Below are 12,407 nucleotides of genomic sequence, written 5' to 3'. Positions count from 1 at the left end.
AAAGTGCTGTGGAATATGATGATGCGATATAAATAAAGATGATTATTATTAGAACAACCCCCAGAGCCCTTTTGTCTAATTAACATAATTTTAAATGTTGATTTTAGAAGGAATAGCCTCTGTCATGCTGAATTTAAAAATGCCTTTCTGAAACATTTCAGTATATAAGTATAATTCGCATTACCTGGCTCCCTGCCAGCAGCATGTGGTGAGTTCTGGGGGTCGGCGGTTTAGTACAGCTGCAGCCTGTGTGTACCTGTGTCAGTCTTCTCTCCTCCAAACTAGTCTGGCTCTTTATAATGAGCTGAATCGTTAGGCCCTGCTCACTGTGAATATCCAGCTCTTCTGGCTCCTGAATGTCTCCTTATGTAATTACATACATTTTGGAGTTAAAAGGGACATGGCTCAAAATATGAGGCGGGGCCACTTCATTCAAGGTTGGGGCTAAGTGAGCCGTTGTCTCTCTGCCAAGAGCCAACTCTCATCGTTCACCATAAAGAACTGACTGAACAAGCCATCACTAATCCCAGCTCATGCAGCCCCCTCCCCACTTCCTGTCATGTGCATTGAGCAGGCAGGGGAGGGGGGGGGGGGTGTGGAGGAGTAGGAAAAATGCATGAGGAGACACAGGCTGCAGCTGCCCCTCCCCCGAGACTCACCACATGCTGCTGGCAGGAAGCCGGGTCATGTGACATAAACTATTATAGACAGGGTCGGATGGGGGAACAAGGGCCCACCAGTGAAATTGATTTTGGGGGCCCACCTACTGCTACATGGGAATATTAAATATACTGTAAATATTCAAGTAGAAGCTGAGTGTTTCACACAAAAAATGTGCTGAAAACCTAACTCGGCTTATACTCGGGTCTATAAAAAAAATCCCATGTACTCACTTTCCAATGCCCCCTGCTTGTGTCATGATGTCAGCCGCCTGCTGACATATAGTGTGTGCGCCGCCATCGGCACACAGTATGATGTCAACGAGCAGCTGGCGTTACTGTGAGTGCTGAAGCAGCGGACGAGGGACCCGGAGCCGAAGCATCGATGGAAAGAAGAGGGGGCAGCAAAAGGTAAGTACACATTAGTTTTTTTCTTTTTTCACATCTTTGTTTTTTTCTGGGCATTCCTTGGGGAGTGGCTACAGGCTATATACTGGGGGGGGGGGGGCAGGAGCTGGCAGGTTATATACTGGGGGCAGGGGCTTCTGGCTATATACGGAGGGCAGGGGCTGCGCACTATATACTGGGGGCAGGGGCTGGCAGGTTATATACTGAGGGCAGGGGCTTCTGGCTATATACTGGGGGGCAGGGGCTGGCAGGCTATACACTGGGGGGGCAGGGGCTGCAGGCTGTATACTGGGAGGCAGGGGCTGCTGGCTATATACTGGGGAACAGCGGCTGCTGGCTATATACTGGGGGCAGGGGCTACATACTGGGGGCACTCTAATCTCTCCCTATCTTGTTTCCCTCCCCCCCCCCTCATCTTCTGTACCTCTTATTTGTGTTTTTTTCATCTCCCTCCACTTAATGTTGCCCCTTGTATCTCCTTCTCTTATTATGGGTCCCCTCCTCTTTGTTACGCAGTTGAAAAAGCAAACACCACATTCTCACCTTCCTTAGCAGCTCCTCTTCTTCTCTGCTGCTGTGTACAACAGGCAGGCAGGAGATAACGTTATATTATATCAGCTCTCTACATCATCATTGCTTTAACTCCATGAGATTTATCATTAGTCCTATGTAGCTTCCTGGCGTATAATTCTTGCAAATTTTTTGCAGGTTTTTTTGCGAGGAAAAAAACAAACTCTAAAGCCACAATCCGATCGCGTGTGCCAAACACCTTGGGCAATTTGGCGCAAAAAGGAAATATTCGGGTAACCTGACGGAATCACTTTTCACAATTAACTTTTCACTGGGTAATCAATCTAATAACGCACTGGGGCTCATTTACTTACTTGGTCTGCAGAGTTCACCGAAAGTGTATTGTCCGTGTATAATGAACTGTGCTGCAATTCACAAAGAAGTTCACCTTATTCTTCCTGGTGCATGTAAGTGCATTGTCTTGCGACACAATTTGAAAGTTAAATCCCGCGCTCAGTCCGAATCAGTCAGATTGTCCCCCAATTTTTGTTGCATGGAAGCCAGCGCAGTTGCAACAGAAACCGACACAATCCCAGACACCTGTTAAATACCTGTCCAAGCTGTGAAAACCCCTAAAAAGGTGCAAAGTCTGATGAAAGTGAGCAGGGTGACCCTCAGTAAATAAGCCCCACTGAGCTATTAGGTAATGTAAGAACAGGTTGATATTTGAAAGAGACCATAAGGACCAAACATTAACAATACAGTTACATGATGAGGATCTGAATTACTTAGCATGTGCTAAATAGTTATTTATGAGATTGACAAAATGATTGTCTATACCGGGATGGTAGTCGTATGTTCATTGCTGAGATGAGGAGATACAATAATTCAAAAGATAAGTACAGTCAAAAGTCTGAAGTCAAAACATTGTTATCTTTTTGCTGTTGGGGGTAACTCTAGCCATAGACCAAACAGAGATACCAAGGTAGCCAGGTACCACGCAGAGTTATCAGATTACTCCACCCATGGACCAACTATGGAGAGGAGATCACATATTATTCCACAAATAGATCATGTACATAGAAGAGATCACATATAACTATCGTTATAGGGTAACTTATCTTTTTCACACAATATAATACCTGAAATAAAATACTGAAAGAAACCCATACCCAAATGAATAAGAGCAAATAAATATGTTGATGAAAAATAATTAAAATAATGACATAAAAATTGTAGACATAGAAATAATCATAGGTGATGATGGGCTTGGATTAGGGCCAGCAAATGTTTTAGAGGAAATCTACTATCAAAATCCATCATGAAAAACCAGGGGCACTTACTCATAGATCCCGGCAGCGTGACTGTGGTAATCTTCTTATATTTATTATCCATAACCTCCTTCCTTCTAATATCAACCAGCCTTCCCCTCCCTATGCTCCCTGGCAGTTCCCCCTCACTCTTCCTACTTTATTCTCAGGGCAAAGGGAGGTGCCCATTCAGTGTAACAGCCTCTGAAGCCAGATCACAGAGGGGCTGTGCCCCTTGCATGTGATCACATGAAATCACAGCAGCCTCCATGGACAGGAGTAGAAGTCCATGGAGGCTGCTGTGACTTCACGTGGTCAGATACATGCATGGGGTGCAGTTTGCTATTGTTAAGAGGCTAAAGGACCTGAGATGATGTCACTCTGGTTACATGACATAAACTGTGACCAGTAAGGAGGCATAAGGCATGGGGAGGATTAAATGGGAGGGTCGGGCCGAGCAGGACACGCCCCCTCTGATGCCAGGTAATATAAGATAAAAGATGATTTATGTGATGTAAGGGAAACAATTTTTAGCTAAAAGAAGGATATCACTTAGTTAATAGAGCTCTAAAGCAACCTGTCACTGGCTGTATATGTGCAAATATGGTGACAGTTTCACTTTAACTTTTCTTTCTGCAAACTGAACACTCCTTGTAAGTGGAGCATACATGAACAAATATTTCCTGGATACTGTATAGCAAACATGTCTGCAGCGTCGCCTACCAGTGAAACAGATTTTAGGGGTCCATCCTAAATAATATCAATTCCACCAGAACTGTATGTATTGTATGATTAATGCTATTGTGGCCCTGGACTGTAAATAGTCCAATGTCTAGAGTTTTTATATGATCTGATGTATAGTGCATAAATATGTAATATAACAAAACTTGCTGCAAAGAAAATCTAACATAACTAAATGTATAACACAGGGTAGTACCAAAACCAACCCTCGGGAACACCCCCTCGATGCCCATGTGCTTTAAAGGGAACCTACCACCCCAATTCTACCTATAAAGGTAGAAGGGGTGGTAGGTGGATGGATGGGATGTGAGGATAGCCCTTTTTTGGGCTAATCCTCACGTCCCGGGTGTCTTTTACAAAACCTTATTACATCTGTATGCTAATTTTTTTATGCGGCTACTGGGGCATGGAGTAGCCGGACATGAGGATACTAGTCGGGGCTACTCCACGCCCCAGTAGCCGCGTTACTCTGTCTACCAGATAATCTGTTACTCTGTCTACCAGGAGCTGCGCGCCTTCGTCCGGGTCCCCTGGCCTTCAGCTGCGCGGCCGCGGCTCCGGGGCCAGAACTACTGCGCATGCGCAGTAGCCGGGGGACTCGGACGAGGGCGCGCAGCTCCTGGTAGGCGGAGTAACGCGACTACTGGGGCGTGGAGTAGTCCCGACTAGTAGCCTCATGTCCGGCTACTCCACGCCCCAGCAGCCGCATAAAAAAATTAGCATACAGATGTAATAAAGTTTTGTAAAAGACACCCGGGACGTGAGGATTAGCCCAAAAAAGGGCTATCCTCACGTCCCATCCATCCACCTACCACCCCTTCTACCTTTATAGGTAGAATCGGGGTGGTAGGTGCCCTTTAAAGCTGCCCTGATCCAACTATGTACCCATCAAAATTTGGTGCTTGGTAGAATTTTAAGATTCTTACATGTGTCAATTTATCCTTATTATAAACATCAAATTAATAGCTGACTTGCCACCTATTACATCTAGCCCATGACAGCTACCATTGTATTGAGTTATTGTTCTAGTGTTATGGATTAGCAGTGTGTGACTGTCTAATGAAAGACATTGGACTTTTCTTCTATTCTTTATTAACAACTGAAAATGAGAAGGGGAGAGAAAAAAAGCTGAGAAGTAGCGATGACGATTGTTTCTTTTATAACCCAGTGAAAATCAATGAGATTTAAGCACCTCGTCACATCTCACAATGATGTCGCCAGGCACCCACCAAGATCAATCAGCAGATATCTGATGTGGTATTAGCTCTTAGGAGCTGCAAATCAAACACACAGGACTAAGCTGTTTATCAGAAACTCAATACGTAAAGTACTTTTTTTCATTCTGTCCAATCTGTTTTCTGGTGAGTGTTATCGAAAAGCAAACACTGCACAAATAATAAAGGCTACAATATTAAACAAGTTATCTGCAAAAACACCACTGAATATCCCCAAAAACCGTGAAACCATGGTCCATCAGCCAAAAGACCTACACATAAACCATACAGAAACAGGCCGAATTCACACGACCGTGCAGGGAATGTATGTACGGCTGCGCCGCACGGAACGGTCCGGTGATCACAACGTCTCCCTAGCTGCAAAAGGATAGAGCATGCTGTATCTTCAGCCATATTTACCGCCGTGCACCATTATATTCAATAAAGAGAGGAGGGGTCACCCCTCCTCCTCTCCAGTGCGGCTCAAGTATGCCAACCCAGCTACGGCCCGGTGGGCATATGTTTGTGTACATGTAGCCTAACAGTAATCCTACAGATTCTTACCCACTGTCATGGGTGGTCCCGCGACCCATATCGCGGGTCGCGGGCTCACCCGTGCTTCCCGGGGCTCGCACTTACCCTTCCCCGTGCCCGATTCCCTGCCGAGCTCCATGCGCACGCGCCCCCGTCTCTTAGGGCACGCGTGGCACTTCCAGGAAAAATAAAGGGCCAGCGCATCGTTAATTGGTGCGCTGGCTGAACTTCCCCTTTAAAAGCCAGCACCTTCCTTACTGCCTTGCCGGATCTTTGTGCCTCACAGCCTGAGAGAAAGCTCTTCTGTGATTTGCCTGCGTTCCTGTGTCTCCTGCGTTCCTGTGTCTCCAGCGTTCCTGTGTCTCCAGCGTTCCTGTGTCTCCAGCGTTCCTGTGTCTCCAGCGTTCCTGTGTACCAGTGTTCCTCCGTGCTGCTGTCCTGTGTGCCGTGCTCCCTTACTCTTGTTGCTGATCCCGGATCGGACTATGACGTTGCATCTCTGCCGCCTGCCCCGACCTTGTGCCTGGACTTTGACCACGAGATTGTCTGCCGTCTTTGTACCTCAACCTTGGCCGCCACTGCAGACAAGTCACGCCTGAGGAATGACCTGGTGGTACCACGCCGTAGCTTGTCTAACCTGCTTTGCGGCGGGCTCTGGTGAAAACCGGGTACCACTTAGACTCCGGTCCCAGGTAGTGGCTTGTGTCATCGTCTGCAGTGGTCCAGAGGATCCACACCCGCAAGCCTGACACCCACTCACAAACAGTTAGGTCCATAAATATTTGGACAAAGACATTTTTCGAATCCTGGTCCTGTACATCACCACAATGAATTAAGAACAACACAAGTCAGGTGCAGTTGAAGTTCAGACTTTAGTTCAGTGGGTTGAACAAAATGATTGCAAAAAAACATGAGGAATAATTTTTTTAAGCAAAAGTAATTGGACAAATTAAGAAATTGTATATAAAATGTTGATAAAATACTTGGTTGAAAACCCTTTGTTCCTAATGACTGCCAGAAGTCTTGAACTCATGGACATCTCCAGACATTGCTGTGTTCCCTCCTTTTTAACCTTTTTTTCCAAATGGTTACACCTCTACCGTGTGGGTGTTCAAGCACAAGCCACTGCACTGCAATACTAATGCATCACAGTACAGTGTAACCTGGCTGAGCTGTGTCGTTGTGCAGCCCCAAGAACCCAACAGACCCTTGGGCTGCCATGAAGAGTATCGAAACTCCACCAGTAAGTGGCACGGCGTGTAACGGGTTAACACCTGTGATCTGAGTTCTCTCTGACTGTGGATGTTAGAAGAGGGTGTCAGCTCTGTATCTGACACCTGCAGCTTCTGGCACCCACTCTGACACCTGTGCCAGAAGTAATAGTACTGAGGTTTGCGGGAAGTCACTTCAGCTCAGTACTATTATGTTCAATTATGGGAAAGGGTTAAGGCTCCATGTTTTACAGATGATGTGCTATACTTTGGATCATGAGCTGTACTTTGTTTATGTTTATTTAGTCCAGTCTACCCTTTTTATTCTTGAGGCTTATGAGTGGCTTGCACTGTACAGTGATCACTGTAGTGACGATCATGCAGTCTTCTCTTTATGGTAGATTTGGATATTGCTCACTTGGTTGGCTGCTGTGAAGGGGTTTCTCTTCACCATTGAAATTATTCACCCCAGTTCTGTGGGTCTTTTTGCAATGATGAGTTCACCAGTGCTTTGTTTCTCCGGATGTACCAAACTGTAGGTTGTGGCACGTCTAATATTATAGCAATTTCTTAGCTTTTTTTTTTTTTCTGCATCTTAAAGTGGTATTCTCACCTGGGCATTCACATCCAGATTCATATATCTGCCATATATAAACATTTCTTCAATTAGATGTCATTTTTAAAAAAATGTACCTGGGTGAAGATAATTTCTCATAAATGTAGTGATATGGTCCCTTAGACACAAGGGTGTCCCTGGATACGGCCACCTCTGCTGGAGGGATTGCACAAAGAAACAAAAGGTTTTTCTATATGTAATGTCCAGGAGTTACTGCAGGTCCCATAGCCGTCCTGTGGTAATGATTGCTGAATCCAGGGGTCAGGCAGGACTCAATAGCGTATGTCTGGGCACTTTTGCCTAAATGTGAGGTGGTCGTATCCGAGGAAGCCATCTCGTTTCTAACGGGTAACTTAACTACATTTATGAGAAATTATCTTCACACAGGAACATTTTTTTTAATAACATCCAATTGAAGAAATGTTTACATATGGCAAATTAATTAAATTAAAGTTAAATTAAAAGTCCAGATGGTAATACCCCTTTAAGGATAATTTGTTTAACCTGCATTGAGAGCTCCTTTAACCTTATGTTTTCTTCATAGCAAAATCTTTGGATTTATGGTTCTAACTGTACATCTGCAAACCACAATACTAGAAATACAAACGTACAGCAAACCCATTAAACACTATACTTACTCAGTACAAGTATACATATAGCACTAACCCACAACAATACGCACGCATACATTCTCAAGGTGCCGCCTGTGTGTTGCATGAGTAACTCTTTATGAGCTGATTAAATTCTTAGTTTTATAACTGAGTCATCTCATTGTTTCGTGTTTTATGTTTGTGCCTTTCAAATACAACAATGATTTATATATTATCTACCTAGAACATATCCACTCATAGATGAGTAGGATGAAAAAAAGGAATATTGAAGAAACAAGGCGACATCATCATTAATTAAAGGCTGACTCACTAGGATTTATTGTTTACAGAGTGTATATGACTTTTCACATAAATCTGGAGCTGGATATACTATATACATGCAGTATGCTTTTATTCCATGTGGCTTTACATGCAGTTGTCCTCTGCCCCCTAGCTGTCACAGCAGACAATGCACTTCTTCCTTTATGTTTTTTAACAAACTGGACTTGTAATGACGACACTATATTTAGGGACAACAGACAAGACAGCGAGAAGAAATGTTTATATATGGCAGATAAATGAATCTGGATGTGAATGCCCAGGCAAGAATACCCCTTTAAGATGCAGAAAATAAAAAAAAACATCAAAGAAATTGCTATAATATTAGACGTGCCACAACCTACAGTTTGGTACATCCTGAGAAAGAAAGCACTGGTGAACTCATCATTGCAAAAAGACCCAGAAGCCCACAGAACTGGGGTGAATAATTTCAATGGTAAAGAGAAACCCCTTCACAGCAGCCAACCAAGTGAGCAATATCCAAATCTACCATAAAGAAAAGACTGCATGATAGTCACTACAGTGATCACTGTACAGTGCAAGCCACTCATAAGCCTCAAGAATAAAAAGGGTAGATTGGACTAAATAAACATAAAAAGTACAGCTCATGATCCAAAGTATAGCACATCATCTGTAAAACATGGAGCCTTAACCCTTTCCCACAATTGAACATAATAGTACTGAGCTGAAGTGACTTCCCACAAACCTCAGTACTATTACTTTTGGCACAGGTGTCGGAGTCGGTGCCAGAAGCTGCAGGTGTCAGATACAGAGCTGACACCCTCTTCTAACATTCAGGGTGCAGTCACACGTTGCAGTTAAAACTGCATCGCAATCAACTTTGAGGTAGTTTTAGATGCAGTTTTGTCAATTTAACAGGTGAAAGACATGAACTGAACGAGTGAATTTGATTTTGAAGGGGAAAACTGCTCCACAAATGTCATTCACTCGTTCAGTTCATGTCTTTCACCTGTTCAATTGACAAAACTGCACCTAAAACCACCTCAAAGCTGATTGAGATGCAGTTTTAACTGCAACGTGTGACTGCACCCTCACAGTCAGAGAGAACTCAGATCACAGGTGTTAACCCTTTAAACGCCGTGCCACTTACTGGTGGAGTTTCGATACTCTTCATGGCAGCTCAAGGGTCTGTTGGGTTCTTGGGGCTGCACAACGACACAGCTCAGACAGGTTACACTGTACTGTGATGCATTAGTATTGCAGTGCAAGGAGGGAACACAGCAATGTCTGGAGATGTCCATGAGTTCAAGACTTCTGGCAGTCATTAGGAACAAAGGGTTTTCAACCAAGTATTTTACCAACATTTTATATACAATTTCTTAATTTGCCCAATTACAAAAAATTGTTCCTCATGTTTTTTTGCAATCATTTTGTTCAACCAACTGAACTAAAGTCTGAACTTCAACTGCACCTGACTTGTGTTGTTCTTAATTCATTGTGGTGATGTACAGGACCAGGATTCGAAAAATGTCTTTGTCCAAATATTTATGGACCTAACTGTTTGTGAGTGGGTGTCAGGCTTGCGGGTGTGGATCCTCTGGACCACTGCAGACGATGACACAAGCCACTACCTGGGACCGGAGTCTAAGTGGTACCCGGTTTTCTTAGTTTTATAACTGAGTCATCTCATTGTTTCGTGTTTTATGTTTGTGCCTTTCAAATACAACAATGATTTACATATTATCTACCTAGAACATATCCACTCATAGATGAGTAGGATGAAAAAAAGGAATATTGAAGAAACAAGGCGACATCATCATTAATTAAACACTGACTCACTAGGATCCATTGTTTACAGAGTGTATATGACTTTTCACATAAATCTGGAGCTGGATATACTATATACATGCAGTATGCTTTTATTCCATGTGGCTTTACATGCAGTTGTCCTCTGCCCCCTAGCTGTCACAGTAGACAATGCACTTCTTCCTTTATGTTTTTTAACAAACTGGACTTGTAACGAGGACGCTATATTTAGGGACAACAGACAAGACAGCGAGCCCTTAGCTCTAGCCCCCAACAGCCCTGCCTGCTTGCCTCTGCATATCTTATTAATACAGGAGAACCACAAAGACAGTCCCACTCTAGGTCACATTGCAGACACGCAACAAGACAAACAGAAAAATCACAATAAAGAGTAGTAAACACAAAGGGTCACAAAAGAGAGAGCATATGGAACAGGATTGTAAATTCCAAATAATAGTCACAAAAACAAGCCAAGAATCAAATACCAGAAATACAGGAGTAGTGAACCACAGCGGAAATTGAAAAAATATAGACCGATAATGCATGGACCATTACAGTCAATGGTGCAATTTACACATCTTTGGAAGCATGTAAGAAAAGGGCCCTCACCATCTGGGAGGGTCCCACACCCATCCCCATGTCCCAGCGCTATATCAGACACGGGTGGGCATGCCAGGCCGCTGGATGCTGTCTGGTGGAGTAAACAAACAGGGGCATGGCTCCAAAGACATTTATTTTTTTAAAGCCCTCCCCAGCACACCTGCTACATTTTTCTAACAGTCAGACAACCCCTTTAATTACTTTTATTTATTGTTTCTTGATAATGAATATTATATATTGTGCTAACTCCCCTAACTCACCCCAACCCCGCCCCCTCATGAATATGTTGGACCGCTTTGCGAGCGGTCCGGCGTTTGCATTGTACTCCGCCGCAGTGTTAGATAGCGTTACCAGAGGTTTCCAGTAACGCTATCCTTCTAACACAGCGGCGTTTGTTTAAGCACTACTAAAGGAAGCAGCTCCTATTGCCCAATTTATGGGTGACAGGTCCTCTTTAATTATTTGGGCGGGCTGCATCAGAATTTTATCACTAGTGGGGCTCTGTGGGGCATTTCATTACTAAGGGGGTCTGCTGCAGGGCATTTTATTACAGGAGGTGCATGGGGTATTTCATTACTGGGGGAGGCTGTGACCAATGCATTTCCCACTATAGGCTTATACTAAAGTCAATAAGTTTTCCCACATTCCCAGTAATTTGTGGCAAAATTAGGGGCCTTGACTTATATTCTGGTTGACTTATACTCAAGTATTTTCCAATAGCTGCTATATGAATCCTGGTAGCCAGAGCAATAAACTGGACTAAGCGATGTACCTTATTACACACAAGCTGGTTTATCTCGCAGCAAAAGTACTGCCAACGTTACAGGAGTGAATGAGGGTCTTCACATTGTTCCAGAGACATTGTACCACAGGGCATTGCCACCAAATGAGGGCCATATCACCATGGGCATCATATCCCCGAAACAGTGGCCTGAAAGATGTGGGTAGAGGATAGCCAGACGTCCAGGTACATAATAGATCCTCTGTAACAACCTCAGAGAGGTTTTTAAGCCTGTGCGACCCGTGTGGCATAACTGAATTATGTTCATTAAATTACTGCACCCCTTGACATACAATTATAAGAGACAGAAGAGGATGAGGACTGAGCCCTTTACACTCACATTGGAGAAGAGCCATAAAAATAAAAACTTTTGTCTACAACCACAAGATGGCGACATAATAATTTAGCATAGTCCAGTCAAACTTATTTGACCAATGTTTATCCTAAACAAGACCAATGATCGACTCAAATACAAAAAAGGTTTAATAGAGTTCACATGATTAAAAATAAAAGGTTTAAAATAATTAAAAAAATGTTTTTAATCCTAGATTTCCAACCACCATGCTGCTGCTGGTCAACTAAATAATGTACACAAAATACAGAGTGTGACTATGCCTCCAGAAACAAAACCTGGACTTCTTTGTGCTTCTTATAGCTTAGTTGTAAAGAAAATTATTTGATAAAATCATGCAAATGAGCCTCAGAGGCTCCTGTCTACGTCACAGGAGCCCTTTGTGGCTCTGTCGTTTGATCATTTCTCACACCTCCATTTGGTGTTTTTGCTCGCCTCCTCCCTCCCCAGCCAGAGTGTTAATAATTAGTAGACAACAGAGTCGGAAGGGGCTCCTGTGATGTAGACAGGAGCCCCTGAGGCACATTTGCAATTTGAAAAGCCAAATCAAAGTCTTTACAGTTTTAAACTTTATAACTTTTAAACTTTATTACTTGTCTTTGCAATCACAAAATATTGGAGCACAGCAGCTGTTATACTTTTTATTTGTGGCCGATTTTCTAAAACATTTTTCAAGCAACAACATGGGGTACCCACTCATGATAATTAATATGTGTATTTTCTTACTTTTTGGACAATTGCCCTGTTTTGTTGTGAGTGTGTAAATGTTTCCATC

This window comes from Engystomops pustulosus, chromosome 8 (assembly GCF_040894005.1).
Source record: "Engystomops pustulosus chromosome 8, aEngPut4.maternal, whole genome shotgun sequence".
Lineage (NCBI taxonomy): Eukaryota > Metazoa > Chordata > Amphibia > Anura > Leptodactylidae > Engystomops > Engystomops pustulosus.
This window is presented reverse-complemented; position numbering follows the sequence as displayed.